General features: G+C 39.6%; 1 protein-coding gene across 14 annotated transcripts in view; it reads left to right on the top strand.

The window, feature by feature from the left end:
* B3GALT1 (beta-1,3-galactosyltransferase 1) overlaps window positions 1-26,596 on the top strand; it is a 616,865-nt gene that overhangs the window by 525,760 nt on the left and 64,509 nt on the right. Inside the window, exon 1 of one of the 14 annotated variants that reach the window (XM_055572366.1) lies at window positions 19,381-19,510. The exons of the other annotated variants lie outside the window; for them this stretch is intronic. The gene's annotated coding sequence lies outside the window, so the exon portion shown is untranslated. Of the gene's footprint in view, window positions 1-19,380; window positions 19,511-26,596 lie in introns of those variants that run through there. 14 annotated transcript variants of the gene reach the window in all.

The following is a 26,596-nucleotide window of genomic DNA, read 5'->3' as shown; positions in this document are numbered from 1 at the left end:
GGACTCTCAGGAGTCTTCTCCAACACCATATAGTTCAAAAGCATCAATTCTTTGGCGCTCAGCTTTCTTTAGAGTCCAACTCTCACATACATACATGACTACTGGAAAAACCATAGCTTTGACTCTCCAGACCTTTGTTGGCAAAGTAATGTCTCTGCTTTTTAATATGCTGTCTAGGTTGGTCATAACTTTTCTTCCAAGGAGTAAGCATCTTTTAATTTCATGGCTGCAATCACCATCTGCATTGATTTTGGAGCCCAAAAAATAAAGTCTGTCACCATTTCCACTGTTTCCCCATCTATTTGCCATGAAGTGATGGGACTGGATGCCATGATCTTAGTTTTCTGAATGTTGAGCTTTAAGCCAACTTTTTCACTCTCCTCTTTCACTTTCATCAAGATGCTCTTTAGTTCCTCTTCGCTTTCTGCCATAAGGGTAGTGTCATCTGCATCTCTGAGGTTATTGATATTTCTCCTGGAAATCTTGATTCCAGCTTGTGCTTCATCCAGCCCAGCATTTCTCATGATGTACTCTGCATATAAGTTAAATAAGCAGGGTGACAATATACAGCCTTGAGGTACTCCTTTTTCTGTTTGGAACCAGTCTGTTGTTCCATGTCCATTCTAACTGTTGCCTCCTGACCTGCATATAGGTTTCTCAAGAGGCAGATCAGGTGGTCTGGTATTCCCATCTCTTTCCGAATTTTCCACAGCTTATTGTGATCCACACAGTCAAAGGCTTTGGCATAGTCAATCAAGCAGAAGTAGATGTTTTTCTGGAACTCTTGCTTTTTCGATGATCCAATGGATGTTGGCAATTTGATCTCTGGTTCCTCTGCCTTTTCTAAATCCAGCTTAAACATCTGAAAGTTCATGGTTCATGTACTGTTGAATCCTGGCTTGGAGAATTTTGAGCATGACTTTACTAGCATGTGAGATGAGTGCAAGTGTGCGGTAGTTTGAGCTTTCTTTGGCATTGCCTTTCTTTGGGATTGGAATGAAAATAGAACTTTTCCAGTCCCGTGGCCACTGCTGAGTTTTCCAGATTTGCTAGCATAATGAGTGCAGCACTTTAACAGCATCATCTTTTAGGATTTGAAATAGCTCCACTGGAATTTCGTCACCTCCACTAGCTTTGTTTGTAGTGATGCTTCTTAGGCCCACTTGACTTCATATTCCAAGATGGCTGGCTCTAGGTGAGTGATCACACCATTGTGATTATCTCGGTCGTGAAGATCTTTTTTGTACAGTTCTTCTGTGTATTCTTGCCACCTCTCTTAATATCTTCTGCTTCTGCACCTTAAGTCTGATATTATTTGGCTTGTTTTTGTCTTTGAAAACTGAGAAGGCAATGGCAACCCACTCCAGTACTCTTGCCTGGAAAATCCCATGGACGGAGGAGCCTGGTAGGCTGCAGTCCATGGGGTCGCTAAGAGTCGGACACAACTGAGCAACTTCACTTTCAGTTTTCACTTTCAGGCACTGGAGAAGGAAATGGCAACCCACTCCAGTGTTCTTGCCTGGTGGGCTGCTGTCTGTGGGGTTGCACAGAGTCGGACGACTGAAGCAACTTAGCAGCAGTAGCAGCATCAGTGATCTTTAAAAAAAAAAAAAAAAAAACAGAAGGAGACTCAGATAAAGCCTTCTGAACCTTGGGCCTCAGCTGAGACAATTATTATTTTTTTTATTTTTTAATATAAATTTATTTTAATTGGAAGTTAATTACTTTACAATATTGTATTGGTTTTGCCATACATCAACTTGTCTTCTTATATGGAATAAAAGTTGATCATAGTAACTTCCCAGAATCTGCTGGAGAGAAGAAGAGTAAGAGACAATTAAAATCACATTGAATTTTTCTGAATTTCAGGCACATACCGGATCTAATTTGGAAAATACAGTAGAGTTGAGTTGGGGGAAAACAGAGTTTATAATAGTTTTTGTAATAACAGAAATTAAAATGAACAGGTAAACTACATATATAATATGAACATGAAACTTGATGACATTCAGTAGTATATCATCTATTAATGCTAATGATCATTATGAATCATTGTATCTACCAACAAAACTATTTTCCTTAGAGAAAATAAAACCTTGTATGAAACTGTTATAGCATTCCTCCAAAAGAGGACATTTATAATTTCCTAAGAACAATTTTTAAAAAGACATTTTATTGTGATGTCTCTCCAGTATATTGTCATTAATTACCAAGTATATTTCCAGCACTGAGTGGGTCCATAAGCCTAGAACAGTGGTTCTTAACCAGGGGCAGTTTTGCCTTAGGAGACATTTGGCAATAAACAAAGATACTTTTGTTTGTCACAATTGACTGGGAGCATGTAGTGGGTGAGGCTTCCCTGGTGGCTCAGTGATAGAGAATCCGCCTGCAGTGTAAGAGACATAGGTTAGATTCCTGGTTCAGAAAGATCCCCTGGAGGAGGGCATGGCAATTCACTCCAGTATTCTTGCCTGGAGAATCCCATGGAAAGAGGAGCCTGCTGGGCTGCAGTCCATACGGTCGCAAAGAGTTGGACACGACTGAAGCGACTTAGCATGCATGCATGCATGTAGTGGGTGAAGACCAGAGATGCTGCTAAGCATCCTGTGATGCATAAGTCAGGCTCCACATCAGAAAAATCATCTGACCCAAATTGTCAGTAGTTCTGAGGCTGAGAACCACTGGTCTAGAATAAGCATGAATTTGGGGATAATCTGTCCATTCATCCAATCCATATGTTTTAAATACCAAAGCTAGGGACCCCAAAAAACATAGGCGTTTGGTGGATGAATATTCGTAGTTGAAGGATAAACAAAACAGGTGTTCCTCTTTAAATCAGTTCACCATTTACTTGCTTTACTTGCTTGTGTTCTACTTTACTTCTACTTGTCTCCTTTGTATTTTTTCTCCTTTTCCTTTCTCTGCTTCTCCCTTCTATCAACTCCTCTGTGTCCATTGTCTTATTTCCCTATGACCCACACTATACTTTTCATCTTCCTGCCTTTTTTTTTTTTTTGCTCTAAGATTGAAGTGTTTGAACATTCTTCCTTATCAATACATAAATGGTGTGGAAACATAGAACTAAGCTGTATTTATACTGGATACAAGGAAAAGAGTCTGTATCCTTCTTCCATTAGCAGGTAAAATAGAGACCCAACAGCTACTTCAGTATTTTGTCTTTTCTCTCCTTGTCTTAGGATTTGAAGAGAACTTCAGCATTAAAGTAATTTGTGTCCTTCTAATAAGCAGAATCTTATGGTTTCTTATGGATCACATAAGGAAAAGAATGCTTATAAAGGAGTATCAAATGGGTGGGGTGGCAAATCCTTTTGAGTGAAATTCTCTAGGGATTGATTAAAATGTTATACCCTTTTCTCTAATTTATCCCTTTCTGCTAGACTGAGGGGTGGGCCTACCAGAGCAAGTCTGTGCTACCTCCTTGAAAAGTGAGGGTACTTGGGCTGATTCTTATACCCATCTTTGTTTACCTCCTTACGAGACACTTACCAATTAACAGTGACATCTAATGAAAGGATTTTGGTCATAGAATTGGGAGGCGGCTAGATCTGTGCAGGTATACTCTCATCTGAGGGTCCAGAGGAACATTAAGAGATTTACCCAGCAGAAATGCATCTTTTTTCATTCATTCATTGAATGTTACTAGATGTCAGACATAAGTGAAGTATTTGGCCATCATGTTCAGGTTTTTTTTTCTTTCTCTCCACACATTTTTTCAATCTTTTTAAACAAGCTACATAGCAGAAGAAAGACATTTGGAGCCATTTGGAATTGCTTGCCATATGTAGATTATCTGAATTTAATGATCTGCATGATGAGAAGGGAATGGCAGACTCAGGAAGGTAGTAGAACTATTTCAGGCTGGTAAATATTTTAAGACCAACAGATTTATTTAAGTTACCTGCTATGAGAGTTCCATTTTCTTTCTATTGTGGAAAGGCTCCTCAGCTTGCACAGAATATATTCGCAGTGATTTCCTGATTTTCTGATGCAGTTAGTCCGGATCAGTGTGCATTTTTTCTTTGTTTAGTATTTATTGATCAGAGCTACTACATGGAGCATTGTTGAAATACAAGTCCCTTGGTTTGCATGCTCAGAGAAGCTGTTAGAACCTCTCCTCATTTGTAGGTACTGGTCATTTCATGTGTCCAGGGACTCTGTGGTTTAGTGCCCAGCAGGCAGGGCCAAATATGAATGTCTGTTTATGAAAACAACCATCAAAAAGAACAGTAAGAACCAGAGCATCACATATTGTATTGTTCTCACAGTGCCACTCAAACTCATAACTGTTATTAATTTCAGAGTAATCACTGGATGAGAGAGTTTGATCCATCTGTTCAGAGAATTATGGAAGCTATTAAAAGAATTTACCACATATGTAATCCCTTCCACTTAATATCACACATCTTAAAACATTCAGCTTTTTAAAATGTATATCAAAATGTCAGTGCAAATGTTAGGAAAATTATTTGCTTGCTAACTACCAAGGTCTGCCTCACTATGTGGATCACAAATCTCAGACAAGTTGCAAAGTGACTCAGGAAAACATCACAGAGGAGTTCATTTATTATCTTTGCCATGTTACGTCCATTATATTTAAGACAGTACCTCAAGAAAGGCAAGCTAGTTTTCAAAGCAGTTTTTCCTAACACAGACTACCTGTGACTAAAAGAATCTTGAATGAAAAATGTTTATGGATAATATCACATTACATACAAGTGCCTCCAAGCTGGTGTGCTGAAATCTTGAACTCTGAGCCCAAGGGATGACTCATGAGATCCAGAGTGACCAGAACCTCTGTTCCAGTCACCTTCAGTCACGATGAGCTTTGACCGTTGACCCTAACGTGCTGTGCTAAAATCTTTTCCTGTGTGTACAAAAAGTTGAGAGCACTGCTTTTAACAATCAACTGTAGTAATCATGTTCTAAAGAGTGTATTCTGTACTCTGCAAGGCTCACTAAAATTGTAAGAACTCACTAACAAAGAGGAGACATCTATCATGATGACATCTCTATGCAGCTGTCCATTGTCAAACACTTTCAAGTAAATAGTCAATTCCAACAACAATTCTATGCCCATAAAGCTCCCAGGGACTCTTTCACATCTTTTTGTTAGTACATCTTGACATATTCTTACAGATGCACACTTCATTGATAAAGCCTGACTTATTGACTAAATTGCTGTACTTTGGAAGCTTAGTTGTCCCCTAGAATTGTTTCCTGCCACTACAAAATGCCACTTTTCTGAAACCAGAAAAGTGATCCATGCTGAAGTTTCAGTGATGGATTTCTACTCTATTTAAGCTCTACAGGTGTTATTGACCTGACAGGCAGCCTGGGTTAGAGCGGACGTGTCAGTCTTATGGTCATTGACAGGATGCACCAGGGCTTTTCAGAGCCAACCACAAGAGCCGCTGTGTTGGCTTCTCCCATACGTACATTCAGTAGACACACAACATTGTAATTATCCTTCAATTAAAAATTATTTTTTAAAAAACTGTGCTCTTGTATGTAAATGACACAACTGAAGACTATGGAAGAAACTTCTTTCAAATAAAAAAAAAGCATTTCAGAGTTGAAGATCTCTAAAAGAGTATAGGCTCTTCATTTCTTTTAGTCACAGCAGAGTGGCTCGATAAATGCGATGCTGTGTGATGGAGGGAGGCATCCTGTAGCTCTTGGGTAAACATGTGTGTTCTATAACACTTTGGTTTTCTAGAACTTGATTATGAAGTATGACCCCATGGATTGCTTACCTTTGCAGTTATTTTTCAAGCCAACATTAGCTTGAAAGCATTAGAGTCTGGAAATGTTAGAGTCAGATGCTGTGGAAAGCACGCAAGCGTGGCTCCCTAGTGGCCCAGTGGTGAAGAGCCCACCTGCCAATGCAGGAAACATGGGTTTGATGTCTGGTCATGGAGGATCCCACGTGCTACAGAGCACCCAACCACGCGTGCCACAACTACTGAGCCTGTGCGCTCGTGCCCAGGAACTGCAGCTACTGAAGCCCACATGCCCTAGAGCCTATGCTGTGCAACGGGAGAAGCCCACACGCCGCAACTAGAGAATAGTCCCTGCTGGCCACAGTTAGAGGAAAGCCCGCACATCAGCAAAGGCCCAGCATAGCCAAAAATAAATAAATAAATTATTATTAAAAAAGAAAATATGTGGGAGTGAAGTAGTGATACATGCTACAACGTGGACCAACCTTGACATCATTATGCTGAGTGAAAGAAGCCTGACTTAGATGGCCACATACTGTTTGATTCCATTTATATGTAATTTCTAGAATAGATAAATCCAGAGAAACAGAAAGCCCTTGGTGGTTCCAAGGGCTGAAGAGAGAGGAGAACAGAGAGTGACTGCTTAATGGGTAAAAGGTGTCCTTTTGGGATGATGAAATGATTTCCAAAGTCGGGAGAGGTGGTGGTGTGCTGCTGCTGCTGCTAAGTCGCTTCAGTCGTGTCCGACTCTGTGTGACCCCATAGATGGCAGCCCACCAGGCTCCCCCGTCCCTAGGATTCTCCAGGCAAGAACACTGGAGTGGTTTGCCATTTCCTTCTCCAATGCATGAAAGTGAAAAGTGAAAGTGAAGTCACTCAGTCTTGTTCGACTCTTAACGACCTCGTGGACTGCAGCCCACCAGGATCCTCCGTCCATGGGATTTTCCAGGCAAGAGTACTGGGGTGGGGTGCCATTGCCTTCTCCGGTGGTGGTGTACAACATGGTAAATATACTAAATGACACTGCATTGTTCCATTAAAAATGGTTAGTAGTCTCTTATGTGAATTTCAGAACAATTAAGCAAAATTAAAAATGCACACATATTCAGAATCAAAGAATTGCAATATTAGATGATACAACAGCACTATGAAAGGATCTACTCATCCAAAGGAATGTAGTGTGTTATCTTAATTATTCCATAAATAAAATAAGTAAGTATACACCATCCCCACTCCTGGAGGGAAGGTTATTTTAACAGAGCATGCACTTAAAGATTTTCAGTAGAAAAGTATGCATGTATTTTTCTAAATATATTTCTAAAAACTTAAATTGTCTGTGAAGCCTTCCTACATAGGTGAATCTAATTATGGTATCTCTCCAAGTCCCTTTAAAAGCTCTGTTTACAAGATGATGAAATTATCTTAACAGTAACCATAAAGAGAGAATAATAAGAATACATTAAAGAAAGAAACATTTTAGGTTAAATAACAGAGCTTTTGACTCTGTGACTCCTCTGATTACTGGAGAGTTCCCCCTAAGGTGTGGGCAGAGGCTGGTGGGACATGTAATTTATAGTGGATGGCAGAGAACATGAAACAGGAGCGGGCTATGTGTTGTAGGTCAGCACTCATGGGGGAATATGGTAGAGTTTTCAGTTTACCATTTCTGTCTTCAGTTATACCCACCCTCCTCCCCATCTCATACTAAACAAGTTAAGTTTGAAAGAAAAAGAAAAGTGATTAGAAAGAATAAAGAGGGTCCAAAAAATGTAATACCTTTTTCAATGAGGTTTAATCATTGAATGCAACAGGTTTAATCATTGAACTCAACAGAGGAAAAAAATCCCAAACGTTAGTGGTCCACCAGGGGCCATTTCTCTATTTATCTTTGTGTCAACTGCATCTGATGATGGTGAGAGAGAAGATGGTAAAAGCTGAGAGTCCATGCAATTGTTATTTGCTGGAGCCAAGTGAGGTGTGAGATCCATTATACTCCCTTCCCACCTCCCCCTAATGCCTGCCTCTGAGTCATTATGTGATGCCTTCACCAGCAGAGTGGGAGTTATTTTTCTGGAATCTGAAAGAAGAAAGTTTAATCATTTGCCACACATTTTCTTACTGTGAAGCTAGTTGGGAATTTATCTTCTTATCCCCAACAGAGCTGATGCCTTTAAGAGCAAATAATCAGGAAGGGTGAGGTGACTGCTTAGCATGGGGTGGGGATGGAGAAGATACTGTCTGATCCCGCCCAGATGGCTGCCCAGAGACTCTGGCGAGGGCAGGAATAGAGGTCAAAGAGACAATATGCCCTTCTAGCTAATCTTGGTTTCAAATGCCAAGTCCTGCAGTCAGAGGAAATGAAATTCAGCAAAGTTTCTGTGGTCATTAACTTCCTCTGACTTAAGGACACCACCCATCTCATTAGATTTAAAAGCAGTTTTTCCAGGCTAGTAACCTCTGGCAGAAGCCGGGGCTGATGACTGCATAGAGCAGAAATAAGCATGACCATTAGCAGTGGCAACAGGAGAGGGTCGGTCTTAGGAGTAACCAGCAATGGTAGATGTAAATCAGCATGAAAAAGATGACATGAGGAATTCCTAGCTGAGAGTAATCCAAGCCACCTTATCTAGCCAGTTTCCTTCTTAAACTCCGTTGCTCCCTGACTCTGTTCCCCAAGATGCCCAAGTACTGAATTCCAGCAGCCCAGCTCAAATGCATGGAGCACATTGTCATACATGGTGGCACCTGTCGCTGGGCCCACAGATTGATAGCCAACCACAAGGAGACATATTAATATGTGCCTCTGAGGAGTCCTGTGGGCATGCATAGCTGCAGACAATGTTCATAGCCTGTTGCTTTTGGAGAGCTCTGAAGCTATATCCTTTTTTTCATGACGGTATAAACATTCATGAAGGTGAAAATAGAATTTAGTTGCCCAGGTGCCATGCTAATTAGCACGTTATTTTTAGAGAGCATTCGGAGCTGCAAGAGCTAAATGAGATGATCATGACCTTTGAGTTGGTATCCCCACCCTGGGGAATTATCTAAAGAAAGTAGCTTTTAAGCCTACTTGTTCAAAGATGTTTATAACTACCTTATTTGTAAAAGCACACAACTGGAAACAACCCGAATGCTCAACAATTAAGAGTGGTGAGACAAAATTTGTAAAGTTAATACAGTGATAAATCTCTGACAATAAAAATTATGGCTCCCTGGACTGTGTAAATATTTAGAAAGCCTATGTACAATGATGTATAAAAAGGAGATTACAGAGCATTTCAAGCACAGTAGGACGCAGTGTTATTGATAGTATGACAATGTGAAAACCACATGTGAGTAGTGGTAACAGAAGTGGTCACCCTCTTGTATCCAACTAGTGCTTTGAGTGAATGAGGACTTAGTGTTTTTATGGCAGTTTAAGGTTTTGTTTTGTTTTGTTTTAAGCTGTTTTAAAATGCAATATTTAAAGACAATATCTATTACCATGGTATAAGAAGCATTGAACCATCAACATGTATTGGTCTGCCCATTCATTTCCTGTGCACTTCTGACTTATACCACATGGTCAACATAAATCTGTGGCCCTGAGGAAGTTCGTGTGTTAAAATAATATATAATTGTCTTATCCTGGTGGCTTAGACAGTAAAAGAAGCTGTCTGCAATGCAGGAACCCTGGATTCGATCCCTGGGTTGGGAAGATCCCCTGGAGAAGGAAATGGCAACCCACTCCCGTATTCTTGCCTGGAGAATTCCATGGACAGAGGAGCCTGGTGGGCTTACACTCCGTGGGGTCACAAAGAGTTAGACATGACTTAAGTGACTAACACTTTCACTTTCACCCAAAAGTAAAGTACTTTGTTTTAGGTAATGATTGCCATTTGGTATAAGTCAAAGTCAAAATTTCCATAGCTGAATAATAAAGGGAGAATCTGAGCCAGAGGACCAAATCTGTTAGTAGCAGAAGTGAAAGATCTGGGGAAAGTGGTCATGGTCACAGCAGTGCAGAACAGAGTGAAAACCACTAGCCGCACAGCCTGTGATTATCAACAAAGAAGCAGATTCCAAAAAGGGCTTTGTGTACCAGATTATCATTCCCGAGCAGCTTTTATTTTCCTTAGTCCTTGTTTTCAGATTTCAGCTGATAGTGACACAGCTCTCCTGGGACAGAACTTCTCTTTGGTCATCTAGAAAGAGTTCACGTGCCATTCCAGTCAGGTTCTTCACTGTGTTGTAGTTAAGAAGCTATGAGAATGCAGTATAATTTTCATTGATCGACACCACAGTGCACTGGTCTATATCATATTATTAGAAATATTTTATTTCCTATTGCTGGAGTAAATCAACTAGCTAATTGGAACAAATGCATAAAATCCTTGAATGTCATGCTTCACTGAGCATTTAACAGAAGTGCTTGGATCTAGAATTGTTCATGTAAAGATTTCCTTATCGTGTAAAGGAATCATGTAAAGATTTCCTTATGAATTCAGGGGCCAAACTTCAGATTCCCTCTTGCTGCTGAGTTCTCATTTAGGAGGTAGCATCCGTTTTCATTGTGCTCACTGTTCATGAAGTCAAATGAGAAGATAAAAGCCCTCTGTGAAGGCTGACAAAGCTCTGTTCAGCCTCAGGGCTTCTCTACAACTGCTTTTCCAATTTCATATCAGTAAACTTTTTTCCAACTGTTCAAATCAGCAAGAACCATTGATTCATGAGTGATACATTGAAAGCAATTTCCCCTGCTCATTTCCAATCATTCCCACTAGTCAGCTTTTCTGAATCACTATAGCTACTAAATCAACACAGATGCAAATGGCAGGTCTGCCTCTTACTCTGAATTTGGATGGGCTTCGACATCATAAAAGATCTGTTGAATCTAGATCGTTCCTATTAGTGCAGACGAGTGGGAAGAGGAGGATTTTCAGCCAGGAAGCCTACCTGTCAGTTTCACCTTAGGTTAGTTGTTCACATACAATGTCTTGGGCTCCTCGTCTGCTACACAGGAGTTATACATCACTTGCCTTACAGGGAGGTTATAAGGTCAAATTAAATAAATATGGGGAAATGGTAATGAAGCTCTACAGCATTATTTGATTCTCTTTAAAGAAATGATGTTTGGTAGTTAATGTGTTCATTTTCTATGTTGGCTGCATTCTTACTACCCTTGTTCAAGTCAGACTGATCTGGGTTTTAATCCTGACTCTGTCACTAACTTTGCAATGCTATTGTGTTTCTTAACCTCTCTGGCCTTGATATTCTCACCAACAAAATGGGCATAATATTTTAAGGATAAAATGGAAGAGTGTAAATAAAGCCTTTGGCACCGTACCTGCCACATAAGTGCTCAATAATGATAGAGTCCAAATAATAATGATGGTGATGGTAGTAATAACCAATACTGTTGAAAAGGTTTTTTCAAAGAAAACAGCTAATTTATTATTGGGTAATAAAACATATTATTACCGCAACATCAAAAAGACCCTTTCTTGTAGTATACATTGAGGAAGGTGAATGTCATTGTAAATCCCTTCAGAGCTTTCCACCTCTGCTTCTCTAAATTCCCTGTTGCTCCTGTAATTCCCAGCTTCACCATGAATCAAGAATCACTCTGTGCCAAGTGGTTACAGTGTGGAAATTATAGACACAGATGGTATCGAATCTACACAGCTACAATCTACACAGATGCAAACAGAAGGGTGAAGGTTGGGCCCACTTCCCTTTGCATTCCTCCTCTGTTTTCTGTACAACCACCACCATGGAAGGATGGACAAGTGGTTCAGACTTCTCTGGAGTTAGCAATAACTAAAGAGAATTCCGAAAGAGGTAGGGATTTCTTTTTAACTCTGTACTTCATCAGACCATCACCTAGTACAATAAATCACTAGAAGAAAGTCAGTCCTTTCAGGGGTATCCCCTTGAAGGCATGCTCAGTCCCAGGCTTGCTCCCTGGCACTCAGGTTTGACTCCTGCTCCTTTTGCACATCTGCTAAGACCGTTTTAACCTACCGATTGGAAAATCCAATTCCACCCAGTGAGTTGGCCTCAGCTGAGATTGTAGCACCTTTTTTTCCTGAAAAACTATTTCTCCTAAGCTGAGATGTTCAGTCTAGACTTACACCCCACTTGGGGTCAACTAGGGCAATGGGAGTGAACTTGAATGCCTCTGCCCTCTGGTACTACGAGGCCAGGATGAGCACTGTGAGTCTGGTTCCATCTAAGATGTCACCACTTGGATAAGCTATGGGCAAGCTTTCCTTTTTTTATGTTTTTTTTTCTAATTGTTATTGAAGTATAGTTGCTTTACAATGTTGTGTTAGTTTCTACTGTGCAGCAAAATGAATAAACTATCCATATATATATATATATATATCCTCTCTCTTTTTGAATTGTTCTTCTTATGTAGGTCACAACAGGACACTGAGTTCCCTGAGCTATACAGTGGGTTCTCATTAGTTATCTATTTTATACATAGTATCAATAGTATCTATATGTCAATCCCAATCTCCCCATTCATCCCACTTCCTCTCTCCTTCCTTGAAGCTTTCCTATTCTTAAATCTCTAACAGACTGTTGTTGAACCACCCGTCCCTACCCCCAATTCCCATCACTCCCTGACCCATACAACCATACACTTCTCAAGGACAACATCAGAGGCAAGGATTTAAAACTGATACAGAGGAGGAAAAGTATATCTCCAGTAGAAAGACCCCATCTCTCTCAACCCCTCCCCAGAATAGGGTCGGTGTCCACATTCTTGAGCAAATCCTGGTTAGCTCCTTCCATCAGCCCTGTGTTCTTCCTTTTCCTGTCAGATTGTGCAAATCCTTATTCTATAAGGAGATGTTTTAAATAGTGGTTTTTCTACCTTTCCCTTAATTACAAAAATGCCTAACTAGAGCTTTAAGATTACCATTTGTATTGACCTAACTAAATTCTTAAGTTAAGTGCCTCCCCTTTTTCCTAGCTACATTATTTTTTTTCTAGTTGTCCTTTTGTGTAAATGTAGCATAAATGCAAAGATCCCCACTTTAGATTATTTGCTGGAGCTGTGTCAGGAGATGAATACAAATTCTTGTTTATCCATCAAACACTTGCATAACACTTCCTATGTGCCAGGCAGTGTTCTAAGTGTGTTTTACAAACATTAACGCATTTAAATCCTCTTGACAATTCTATAGATAGGCATTACCATCACCCCCTCTTACACTTGGGGAAATGAAAGCTCAGGGAACTCTATCAAGGGTACACAGCCAGTGAGCAGTAGGATTCCTACCTGGGTGACCTTCCTCGGGGGACCATGCTTTAACCTGTAGGCTTTTCCAGGTCAAAATTAGGCAGATTCTAAAATCAGAGAAGTCTTCTAAATTTAAAATCTGGTTTCAGTATATACTGACTTCTGCTTGAACTGGGACTACTAGAGTAGTCTCTGAAGAATGATCATGAGGAATTTTTGCTGTAGAATTTTATTCCTTGGTTCACTTTGCTGTCAATATGATCATTTGATCAGTCCTTTAATATAAAGCACATATGCCCAGAGGGTCGTGTAATAAATCCATTTCATACATTTTGTGGAGAAGGCCATAAATTATCTCCACATGAAGTGAGCATGGATCAAGGCTGCCTTATTTCTGTGAACAATATGATATACCCTAAGCCAAATTTGTATTTTTCCTTGTGAATGGGGATAAAAATCACATTGTTTTCCCCTTTGGATCACTGGATCTTATACACGCAGTAACTACTTCTTTATGTATTGATCTATTGAACAGTTCATACTTGGGTCATTATTTAAAGCAATTTTTTTACTTCTGAGAGAGTGTTTACCAAGAACTCCTGAATCATTTTCCCAAAAAAATGCAAATAAAAAATAATTATAATTTATTCTAATCTCATTGACAGGATCCTGGTGATTATGACATTGATCTCCCCCATATTATGACGTAGGCATTATCAGTTCAAGGTAAAGATAGAAGAGATGCTATATACATTTCTCAGGCTGAAAGTTAAGCTCTCTTGAGTTAAAATGTCCCACCCTTGCACTGAAGACCTCCCTCTAGAATCAATCACAATATATTTCTTAAACAGCTAGTATGAGCAAATCACTGGATTGAGCTCTAAAGATTCAGAGGTAAATAAGGCATGGTCTCTGGCTTCAAGAGTTTGTGGTTTACTGAAGAAGATAGGTTTATAAACAATTACAAAATCATAGTGATGAAAGTTCTGATGAAATTATGTACAAGATACTGAGGTGGCACAGAGAGGGAGTGATCACTGACCATGATGGCTCAGCACTGCTGCAGAGTGGACTTCTTGCTTTTAAACTGGGTCTTGAAGGATGACCAGGAGCCAGCTAAACAATACCTAATAAAGAGTATTCCAGGATAGAAAACTTGGAAAGAACCAGATTATAGAATACCCTGTAAACATGAAAATAGTTTGGACTTATATTCACCATTCCCAGTAATCAGTTCAGTCAGTCGCTCAGTTGTGTCCAACTCTTTGCAACCCCATGGACTGCAGCACGCCAGGCTTCTCTGTCCATCACCAACTCCTGGAGCTTACTCAAACTCATGTCCTTCACGTCAGTGATGCCATCCAACCATCTCATCTTCTGCTATCCCCTTCTCCTCCCACCTTCAATCTTTCCCAGCATCAGGGTCTTTTCCAGTGAGTCAGTTCTTCACATCAGGTGGCCAAAGTATTGGAGTTTCAGCTTCAACATCAGTCCTTCCAATGAATATTCAGGCCTGATTTCCTTTAGGATAGACTGTTTGGATCTCCTTGCAGTCTAAGGGACTCTCAAGAGTCTTCTCCAAACCACAGTTCAACAGCATCAATTCTTCGGCGCTCAGCTTTCTTTATAGTCCAACTCTAACATCCATGCATGACTACTGGAAAAACCATAGCCTTGACTAGACGGACCTTTGTTGGCAAAGTAATGTCTCTGCTTTTAATATGCTGTCTCGGTTGTCTGTTTCTTCCAAGGAGTAAACGTCTTTTAATTTCATGGCTGCAGTCACCGTCTGCAGTGATTTTGGGGCCCCAAAAAGTAAAGTCTGTCACTGTTTCCATTGTTTCCCCCTCTATTTGCCATGAAGTGATGGGACCAGATGCCATGAACTTTGTTTTCTGAATGTTAAGTTTTAAGCCAACTTTTTCACCCTTCTCTTTCACTTTCATCAAGAGGCTTTTTAGTTTTCTTTCTGCCATAAACATGGTGTCATCTGCATTTCTTGCGGCAATCTTGATTCCAGCTTGTGCTTCATCCAGCCCAGCATTTCTCATCATGTACTCTGCATATAAGTTAAATAAGCAGGGTGACAATATACAGCCTTGATGTACTCCTTTTGCTATTAGGAACCACTCTGTTGTTCCATGTCCAGTTCTAACTGTTGCTTCTCAACCTGCATACAGATTTCTCAGGAGGCCAGTCAGGTAGTCTGGTATTCCCATCTCTTGAAGAATTTTCCACAGTTTGTTGTGATCCACACAGTCAAAGGCTTTGGCGTAGTCAATAAAGCAAAAGTAGATGTTTTTCTGAAACTCTCTTGCTTTTTCCATGATCCAACGGATGTTGGCAATTTGATCTCTGGTTCCTCTGCCTTTTCCAAATCCAGCTTGAACATCTGGAAGTTCACAGTTCACGTACTGTTGAAGCCTGGCTTGGAGAATTTTGATCATTAGGTTGCTAGTGTGTGAGATGGGTACAATTGTGCAGTAGTTTGAACATTCTTGGTCATTGCCTTTCTTTGGGATTGGAATGAAAACTGACCTTTTCTAGTCCTGTGGCCACTTCTGAGTTTTTCAGATTTGCTGGCATATTGAGTACAACACTTTCACAGCATCATCTTTCAGGATTTGAAATAGCTCAACTGGAATTCCATCACCTCCATTAACTTTGTTCGTAGTGATGCTTCCTAAGACCCACTTGACTTCGCATCCCAGGATGTCTGGCTCTACATGAGTGATCACACCATTGTTGTTATCTGGATCATGAAGATCTTTTTTATATAATTCTTCTGTGTATTCTTGCTACCTCTTCTTAATATCTTCTGCTTCTGTTAGGTCCATACCGTTTCTGTCCTTTATTGTGCTCATTTTTTCATGATATATTTGTTCCCCTGGTATCTCTAATTTTCTTGAAGAGATCTCTAGTCTTTCCCATTCTATTGTTTTCCTCTATTTCTTTTCATTGCTTGCTGAGGAAGGCTTTCTTATCTCCCAATAATAAGACACTATTTAAGAATTTAAGTGAAAGAATAATGTGATTTCATTTCCCTTCTAGAAAAGGCAGGATGGTTGCAGTCTGCTGGATGTAGTCAGAGACCAGTGCTACAGACAGGGAGATCAATTAGAAATTATTTTAAGAGCTGAAAAGAAAGACTTTCAGAAACGAAACTAAGACAGGAGGACAGAATTATAGATTGATGATAAATAAATGATAGGTAGGTAGAGTTGGAGGATGAGGAAGAAAAAGAAGTGGAACCTGCATACTCACTAGTGTAGTTGAAGGGACTAGAAACTGATCAGTTAAGGTGCTTTCAGGGAATTTATTATCTCTGATAACCACACGTGTGGAAGTCAAGTAAGCCCAGGATTGGTCAATTCATCCACATCCATTGGAACTGTGATTCCCATTCGTTCCATCTTTCCATTCTCCCTGCTCGTAGTTGCAGGCATTGCTTACAGACACATCAACAGGTGACAACGTAAAAGAGAGGATGTGTACTCAGAAGTGGTCAAACAAGAGATGGCAAGAGTGAACATCGACATTCTAGGAATCAGCGAACTAAAATGGACTGGAATGGGTGAATTTAACTCAGATGACCATTATATCTACTACTGCAGGCAGGAATCCCTCAGAAGAAATGGAGTAGCAATCATGGTCAACAAAAGAGTCCGTGATGCAGTACTTGGATGCAATCTCAAAAATGACAGAATGATCTCTGTTCGTTTCCAAGGAAAACCATTCAATATCACAGTAATCCAAGTCTATGCCCCAACCAGTAACGCTGAAGAAGCTGAAGTTGAACGATTCTATGAAGACCTACAAGACCTTTTAGAACTGACACCCAAAAAAGATGTCCTTTTCATTATAGGGGACTGGAATGCAAAAGTAGGAAGTCAAGAAACACCTGGAGTAACAGGAAAATTTGGCCTTGGAATACTGAATGAAGCAGGGCAAAGACTAATAGAGTTTTGCCAAGAAAATGCACTGGTCATAACAAACACCCTCTTCCAACAACACAAGAGAAGACTCTACACATGGACATCACCAGATGGTCAACACCGAAATCAGATTGATTATATTCTTTGTAGCCAAAGATGGAGAAGCTCTATACAGTCAGCAAAAACAAGACCAGGAGCTGGCTGTGGCTCAGACCATGAACTCCTTATTACCAAATTCAGACTGAAATTGAAGAAAGTAGGGAAAACCACTAGGCCATTCAGGTATGACCTAAATCAAATCCCTTATGATTATACAGTGGAAGTGAGAAATAGGTTTAAGGGCCTATATCTGATAGATAAGATCTAGGGGCCTAGATCTTTAAGGGCCTGATGAACTATGGAATGAGGTTCATGACATTGTATAGGAGACAGGGATCAGGACCATCCCCATGGAAAAGAAATGCAAAAAAGCAAAATGGCTGTCTGGGGAGGCCTTACAAATTGCTGTGAAAAGAAGAGAAGCAAAAAGCAAAGGAGAAAAGGAAAGATATAAACATCTGAATGCAGAGTTCCAAAGCATAGCAAGAAGAGATAAGAAAGCCTTCCTCAGCGATCAATGCAAAGAAATAGAGGAAAACAACAGAATGGGAAAGACTAGAGATCTCTTCAAGAAAATTAGAGATACCAAGGGAACATTTCATGCAAAGATGGGCTCAATAAAGGACAGAAATGGTATGGACCTAACAGAAGCAGAAGATATTAAGAAGAGATGGCAAGAATACACAGAAGAACTGTACAAAAAAGATCTTCACGACCCAGATAATCACTATGGTGTGATCATTGACCTAGAGTCAGACATTCTGGAACATGAAGTCAAGTGGGCCTTAGAAAGCATCACTACGAACAAAGCTAGTGGAGGTGATGGAATTCCAGTGGAGCTATTTCAAATCCTGAAAGATGATGCTGTGAAAGTGCTACACTCAATATGCCAGCAAATTTGGAAAACTCAGCAGTGGCCACAGGACTGGAAAAGGTCAGTTTTCATTCCAATCCCAAAGAAAGGCAATGACAAAGAATGTTCAAACTACCGCACAATTGCACTCATCTCACATGCTAGTAAAGTAATGCTCAAAATTCTCCAAGCCAGGCTCCAGCAATACATGAACCGTGAACTTCCTGATGTTCAAGCTGGTTTTAGAAAAGGCGGAGGAACCAGAGATCAAATTGCCAACATCCTCTGGATCATCGAAAAAGCAAGAGAGTTCCAGAAAAACATCTGTTTCTGCTTTATTGACTATGCTAAAGCCTTTGACTATGTGGATCACCATAAACTGTGGAAAATTCTGAAAGAGATGGGAATACCAGACCACCTGACCTGCCTCTTGAGAAATCGGTATGCAGGTCAGGAAGCAACAGTTAGAACTGGACATGGAACAAGACTGTTTGCAAATAGGAAAAAGAGTACGTCAAGGCTGTATATTGTCACCCTGCTTATTTAACTTATATGCAGAGTACATTATGAGAAACGCTAGGCTGGAAGAAGCACAAGTTGGAATCAAGATTGCCGGGAGAAATATCAATAACCTCAGATATGCAGATGACACCACCCTTATGGCAGAAAGTGAAGAGGAACTAAAAAGCCTCTTGATGAAAGTGAAAGAGGAGAGTGAGAAAGTTGGCTTAAAGCTCAACATTCAGAAAACAAAGATCATGGCATCCGGTCCCATCCCTTCATGGGAAATAGATGGGGAAACAGTGTCAGACTCTTATTTTTTTGTGCTCCAAAATCACAGATGGTGACTGCAGCCATGAAATTAAAAAATGCTTACTCCTTGGAAGGAAAGTTATGACCAATCTAGATAGCATATTCAAAAGCAGAGACATTACTTTGCCAACAAAGGTTCATCCTGTGGTCATGTATGGTTGTGAGAGTTGGACTGTGAAGAAGGCTGAGCACCGAAGAATTGATGCTTTTGAACTGTGGTGTTGGAGAAGACTCTTGAGAGTCCCTTGGACTGCAAGGAGATCCAACCAGTCCATTCTGAAGGAGATTAGCCCTGGGATTTCTTTGGAAGGAATGATGCTAAAGCTGAAACTCCAGTACTTTGGCCACCTCATGCGAAGAGCTGACTCATTGGAAAAGACTCTGATGCTGGGAGGGATTGGGGGCAGGAGGAGAAGGGGACGACAGAGGATGAGATGGCTGGATGGCATCACTGACTCGATGGACGTGAGACTGAGTGAATTCTGGGAGTTGGTGATGGATGTAGAGGCCTGGCGTGCTGCGATTCATGGTGTTGCAAAGAGTCGGACACAACTGAGCGACTGAACTGAACTGATACTCAGAATGCCTCCTTCTCAGGGTGAAGACACCCCATTCCCAGAAGCCCTCAGCAGATCTTCTTTCAAGTCTCACAGTCAGGATTAAATCAAATGTGCCTGCCTAACCTAATCACTGACAGGAAATGAGGCCACCATGGAGCAGCTCAGTTTAGTGACTCATTTGAAGCTAGAATCTGCCTTTCTAGCTGCTAGTATGTGAAGGGTACAGAAGGGAGCAAAATCCTTTTACTAAGGAAAAGTCCAAAAAGAATGGGGACCAGGTAGGAACTAACATTGCTGCTAAGGAGATGATTAGTTTGGCTTTTCTTCCAATCTAGTTGTAGAGGCAAGATGTATAGGGGAAAGACAAACTATAAAAGTAAGGTGGTAAGTAAAATTTCTCCAGTGTAAATAACCTAAATGATCAGTGTTTTGAAGACTCCAAGGATAAAGCAGATATCCTCTATCATTTATTTTTAGAAATGAAGAATTTAACTCCCAACCTGATGTTTGACCTGCATGGCATCAAGTTGACAGACATCTGAATGATGGATATTCATTCATCTTTTTTTTTAATGTTAGTACTTTATAGGCTACAAACTGTCTCTGTCTCTCTCAATTCCTTGAACTTCTTTCCTCTTTTAAGTACGGTTTCTTCACTCTCATCCCACTAGGGGAAAGGTGAAGAAATCAGCCTTAGACTTTACCTCTTAGCTGATTCCCTTTTTACTTCAAAACCAGCCTGTTTTTCAAGTGAGATTTTCCCCAAATTTGAAAATTCTCCGCCATAGATATTTCAGTAGGAAGATGGAGTCTCAGTGGGCATGTTATGCAATTTTTGCTGTGTCAAATGCCCATCCTCCTCATATTCTGGAGGTCTGTCTCTAACTGCTGAGAAATATTTCTAATCTTCTTGAAACAGAAATTTGTTCTCCTATGTTTGTTGCTCATCCATCTCAATGATTTTTTTCAGCTCTATTATCACTGAATAAACTAAAACTTTGCAGTGAGCCTAATGAATGTATGTCTTATTCAGATAAATCTGGTTGAATTTGATGTTTTTAATAAATAAACATACATGCTAGAATACATTGCCTCAGTTAATAAAGTTAAAGAAAACTTTTTTTTTCTGTTGATTTACCATTGCATTAAAAAAAAAAAAGAAAACTAGTAGGAGTACCAGCTCCTTTGTTATACCCTGTGTAACATTAACCAGAGCATTTAATAAACTATATGTTGCAAATTTTCTCATTAGCAGGCACCCAATTTAACTGGTAGTTTAAGATTTTGAGCTTCTCTAAATAAGCCAACAGAAAAAATAAATAAGCAAAAAGCTTTCTTGTGTAGCAGTTATTTTCCTCAACCTTGAAGTTTATCCATAAGGCACTTAGTAAGGCCCCTTTGATATAACAGAAAGGTCAACTTCATTGCCACTGTTTTTCTAACATGCTATTTGTTGGACAAATCCTTTTTATTTCTCTCTTTTAAAAAGTTTAAGAGGGAATTCACTAATGTGATCAACTGTGGACTTTCATCCTGGCCACCCAGTTCCACAAAGTCAAAATGATCAAAGACTCTGCTGTTTCGCACCTTGCTTTCATCTCATGGCTTCTGGGGAAGATGGAAGGTAAACAGTCTCACAGAGCTCCAATTATGAATATCAAGATAAAGAGGAGATGGCTTTCCTTTTCCACCTTTGAAATTATCTATGGATTGATGTAAAATAGATTTCAGAGCCTCAAGTACTTGCTTGCTCTCTGATTGCAAACAATGGGTTCTGAACAAGAACAAATAAACATGGGAAGTGGAAGGGTAACCCAGTTAAGAGGCAGCCTCAGTGAGCACTGGGATAAGCAGAGCCAGGTTTCCACCATCAAACTCAGCTCTCCTTCGCTTTTCTGAGTATTGTGGTTGAAACTCTACTGGCAAAATGTAATTTGCATTTTCCTAAGAACCTGTGTAGCAGATAGATGGTAAAGAGAATTAAAAGATTATTCAAAGATATCTAAAATCATTAGGAAAGAAACATTCTGATACTATAGTGCTATAGAACAGAAATAAGAAGAAAAAACCAAGGCTCCCTTTTGAAAATTTCAGTTAGGGTGGGGAGGGAGCCTTAAAGAACTCTGTTTTGCATGTGCATTGCTTTCTTTTCATCCTTCTTAGAGTCATTTTGCTTTTTAAGGCTCCATTGCCCATTTATTTGCCTGAATTAACTGAAATAATTTCTTATATCCATCTTAAAAATAATTCCCCCATAAAAGCATTTTTTTCTGTGCTCTATGTTAACATTTGGGATCTTTATTCAAATCTTAGAATCAGTCCACATTATGTCTCTGGAGAATCCTGATTTCTGTCAGCTCATTTCTGTGTTAAGATGGAAGGGCTTCCTATACAAGCAAAGATCCAGGCTGGCTTGTTCTCTCATCGTTCACAGTAAACTAACAGTCCTAACACCTGGTGCTTTAAATTTCAAAGCTTATAGACCATCCATCCACCATGAAGCAGCGTTATAGGAAGCCAGCTCTCCAAGGTTTTTTTCCAAAGAATTAACCTTGACTTGTTGGCGATGCAGATATTTCCAATGCCAGATGAAAGAGTGCTCTGGGGGAAAATGGAGGGCAATGGATCTATCCATGTATTCATATCCTGAGCCATGTGTTTATATCATAATGATCCGCTTCCTTCTGGAACTGCCATCACTAAATTTGTTTTAATATTTGTCCTTGGATTTTATTGGGCTGATTGTATGAAATATGCTTCAGTATTTGGATAGTGGCCATTTTATAATTTAATCTTCTCTCTCCATGTAAAAGCTATTCTAGATTTTAATGTCAAAATAACTTGATCTCCCCTGAAAAATTGACATGATTATTCTTTCCATTATTTAAATTATGTAACTAATTTGTCACATTTCTCATCTTTGCACTGTCTGCCAGGAAGCTCAAATGCAAATCTAAATAAGCCTCCAACTATTAATAACAGTAACTCTTATGGTTAACTTATCTGATTTCTTATAACATGGGTCTATTTTTCTATTTCTTTTTTGTCTTATGATTGTATCTTTTACTTTATACCCCTAAAACCTTTGCTGGAAAGTGATGGTATTTAAGTAAATTCAACAATTAAAGTGGTTTTCAAAAAATAATTTATTCTAAAATACATGAAGGGTCTTATAAAGAAATTGTAATCAGATTTTTTTCGGTAACCAGATATTTTATCTTTGTCTCTTGAGAACATGTAAAACAGAAGAACCTTATGGATTGTGCCAAACATTAAGCAGAAATTAGTAAAAATAAAGCTTTTTCTCTAGCAAGCATGGTTGATAAAGGAGTTGAAGGAGCATTTTCGAGAGGCCATGGAATAGGATAATCTTGGCAATTTTTTTACATTACCTTAAATATGCCATCATGATAAAATTGATTTATGGTTAGATTGTCTATATTTCTGACTCCCTTATTTGCAATTGGCTTCTTGAGAATATAACCTATGACTTAGTTGTTCCCAATACGTAATACGGTACCTGACTCATAGTAATGAAGTGAAAGTCACTCAATCGTGTCCTGCTCTTTGCAACCCCTTGGGCCATACAGTCCATGAAATTCTCCAGGCCAGAATACTGGAGTGGGCAGCCTTTCTCTTCTCCAGGGGATCTTCCCAAACCAGGGATCGAACCCAGGTCTCCCACATTACAGATGTATTCTAACCAGCTGAGCAACCAGGGAAGCCCAACTCATAGTCAGGCTTCAACAAATATTTTTCGAATGCCACATGAGTTTTTATCCATTTAGAGGCACTCTTATATAAAGAAAAATTTCAAAGGACTTTCCATTTCTATGATTTCAATGAATGCACTCTCATTTACATTGCCATAGACATCTTTTCCCTAATATGGCACTTGATGCAGCCTCTTGATTCTGTAATAATTTTCATTGTGAATGAAACATCCTAGCATTTGTCTCACTGATGATGAAATGTATCAAAACTCTCAAAAGCAGACCATCATTGCAGAAATAAAGGAAAATTACCAAATATATTGGGAAGATTTCTTTTTAATTTACTAACTTTTGCTAAAAGTGATTATCCAGCAAATGTAAAGAGAGAATTTGAACAATTGTTTCCATCCACATCATTAAACCCAATTTTGAGTTTGGAGAAGTCTCGCTTTGTAGAACACTCTAAATGACTCTTTATGGCTCTATTCCTTGTGCTTGGTTCCTGCTCTTGTCAAACTATGAAAAGATTGTAATCTCATTAAGAATTGAGGTGGGGGGAGTTTAAAGCAAATGTTAAAGGGCAATTTAATTACCTTATGAAATCTAAAGTGTGTACGAGACCCGCAGACAGTGGCTCTTAGTTTCAGTACAATTTCTGTTTGACTTCAGTGCAAGTTCTATTAGCCCATTATGTATATACACATGGTGTGCATGTGTAGTTTCTTGCCCTAGAACATACATTTCACCAGAGCAGAGATTTTCATCTGTTTTGTGCACTAATGTGTTCCCAAGTGCCTAGAATAGTGTTAGTCATATCCAGCTCTTTGCAACCCCGTGGACTATATTCCACCGTGTTCCTCTAACCATGGAATTCTCCAGGCAAGAATACTGGAAGGTGGCCATTCCCTTCTCCAGGGGATTTTCCCAACCCAGGGATTGAACCCACATCTCCTGCATTGCAGGTGGATTCTTTACCATCTAATCCACCAGGGAAGCCCATAGGCCCAATACAAATCTTTTCCCATTAGACATTTGTTGAATGAAGAGAAAAAGTTCATGCTGAGGGAATGATACCATTTCATGATTAACTCTGTTTCCATCCTGTTGAATTTTTCCCCCTTATTTTATTTCATGGACATAAAATCATTGAGACAGAAAGTCCAGAAGGTAAAGCATTGGGCATTAAAGCAGTTTCAAGGGTGGTCGGTGCTAAGCATTCTTGTTTGATGCCTTTTAAAATTTGGAACTTCAAGATTATCTATTCCCATGATCAAACAACCTCTGGAGTCTTTTCTTACCATTACATCAGATGCTTAGGAAGGGAAAAAAGCCACTTGTACCTTCCTTCCCCATGACTCATTATCACTACACCTTATTCACAACCCTCCTGCTAAATCCTCCTCCACAACACAGCAAAACATAAAGATGTATATTTACAAGTTCCAAACTAAAATGCAAGTAGTAAGTACACTAAAAATATTATCAGCAACTCAGCTTCCCTACCTAACCATAGATCTTTGAGACTGGCATTATTCCTTAGTATTGAAATTTTTTCTGGAAACATTTAAGCTTATTTTTTCACCCTCAAAAAAGAGAAGTTTATGTTGAGTTACCAAAAGGAAGGAGTCTGTTGATCCTTGTCTTTGTGCTTGAGGGTGGGCAGTTCTGTGAAGGAGACCTAATCTTGACAAGTCCTTCTAACCCAGGAAGAGCTTAGATACACAGCTTTTATGCCCTAAACTAGCTAGCGGCCCTCAGCTCATTTAGCTTTAAGAGATGGAGTCTAGAGAAAGCCTTTGTCTAAAGGAGGCATGTTCTGGACCTGAATTTAGAAACCGTACATGAAAAACTATTGCAGAAGAGCCACTCACTGAATATATTCATCAAGGGTTGTTTCTATGTGACAAAAATCCATCAAGGAGAAAAAAGGTGAAACAGCCAATTAACCATATGAACAGTGAGTTTATGCACTGGATACTTGACAAAGACTGGAAAAATTGCACAACCTGAGAGTTGAGAATTATGTTTTATTTGAGGACTTTACTGAGGACTGTAGCCTGGGATCCAGCTTCTCAGATAGCTCTGAGTGACTGTTCTGAAGAGATTAGGGAGGAGCCAAGATATATAGAAACTTTCTGGGGGGAAAAAAAAAGTCAAAGATCAAAAGATTACTGCTAATTAAAGAAAAAACAAATATCTCAAGTCAATGAATTTAGTGATTTTCTATGTATGGAAAAATCTAAGAGCTTGGGCTTCATTAAAGTGTTCCTTTGATATGCACCTTAACCATCTAGGGCCAACACCCAGTTTAACTCCCTCCTGTGTTCTCCCCAAGGTGCACCCATCAGCGGTGGCTGCAATAGCTGGAGGTTTGATGGCCACGACGTTCTTTGTTCACTGAAGTGACAGGCGGCGTTCTTGGTCCACACATGCTTGGCTAGATTATATAGTCAAAATCGGATCTGAATATATATATGGGTTGGGGGGTGTTGTAGGGGAGAGAAAGAATTGAAAGAGTAAAGTAATAAAAACTGTGTGTGTGTGTATATACATGGTGGTGGTGGTTTAGTCGCTAAGTCGGGTCTGACTCTGCGACTCCCTGGTCTGTAGCCCACCCGGCTTCTCTGTCCATGGGGTTTTCCAGGCAGGAAGGAGTACTGGAATGGGTTTCCATTTCCTTCTCCAATATAGATATATTTCTCATACCTATATATATATATATATATGTATATACATGTATATATACATATATATATAGTATGTGTGTATATATGTATATGCATGTGTGTGTATGTGAAAACAAAGCCAGTTAGTATATATTGGTCCTAAATTTAAAAAAAATCAATCAAAATCACCCCATTTTGTTTTCCTCCCATTGAATGAATAAGGAAAATCTATGTAGATATGACAGATAGAAATGAAAATGTGAGCTTTAGGTTTAAATAATTCACTTCCCCTGTACTATACTTAAAATATCAAGGTTTAATTTATACATAAAATAAAAGCCAGAATCTTTTATTTGTAGTGTTTTATCCACTTCACATATGCATTACTAAAATTGAACTAAATTCCTTAGGGAAAAAATAGAGTGCATCTGCTTTTCATGAAATCTCCCTAAAGGATATAAATGTTTTTATTTGCTACAATGAGCTACCTGAGTGTCATGCCATAATACAACATGACATTACTTAACTTGAGGTAATTTAGCGTGGAAGTATTTTTTTGGACAGAATTGAAAATATTTTAGATTAACTTACCATATTAGCAAGTGTTGCATGGAATTTGCTACAGCTTTTTGAATCTAAATGCATTAAGTATCGCATGATTGCATGCATCCCTAACACTGAATACCAGCTCTTGTAGAGTTATTAAGGGCAGAAGTCACCATGGATCAGGCAGCTATAATCTCCTCCTGGTGTAGGACAGACTAGGATTTCACACATGTTCCCTGGGGTATGCCAGCACTTGTTTGGTCGGAGGAGGCGAGACTCAGTCTTCCTCTCTGCACCCATAGGCAGCTGCACAATCAAACCCAGCTGGGTGGGAATATACTGTAGTCCTGTGACCCCCAAACATACGGACATGGTGATATGGAGCTTGCTCACAGTCTTCCCTGGGAGCTCTTAAACTCCACGTGAAGCCTGCAGCCCA

The sequence above is a fragment of the Bubalus kerabau genome, chromosome 3 (assembly GCF_029407905.1).
Source record: "Bubalus kerabau isolate K-KA32 ecotype Philippines breed swamp buffalo chromosome 3, PCC_UOA_SB_1v2, whole genome shotgun sequence".
In the NCBI taxonomy this organism is placed as follows: Eukaryota; Metazoa; Chordata; class Mammalia; order Artiodactyla; family Bovidae; genus Bubalus; species Bubalus kerabau.
Note: the sequence above shows the minus strand (reverse complement) of the source record. Positions and strands in the feature narration are given on the sequence as shown.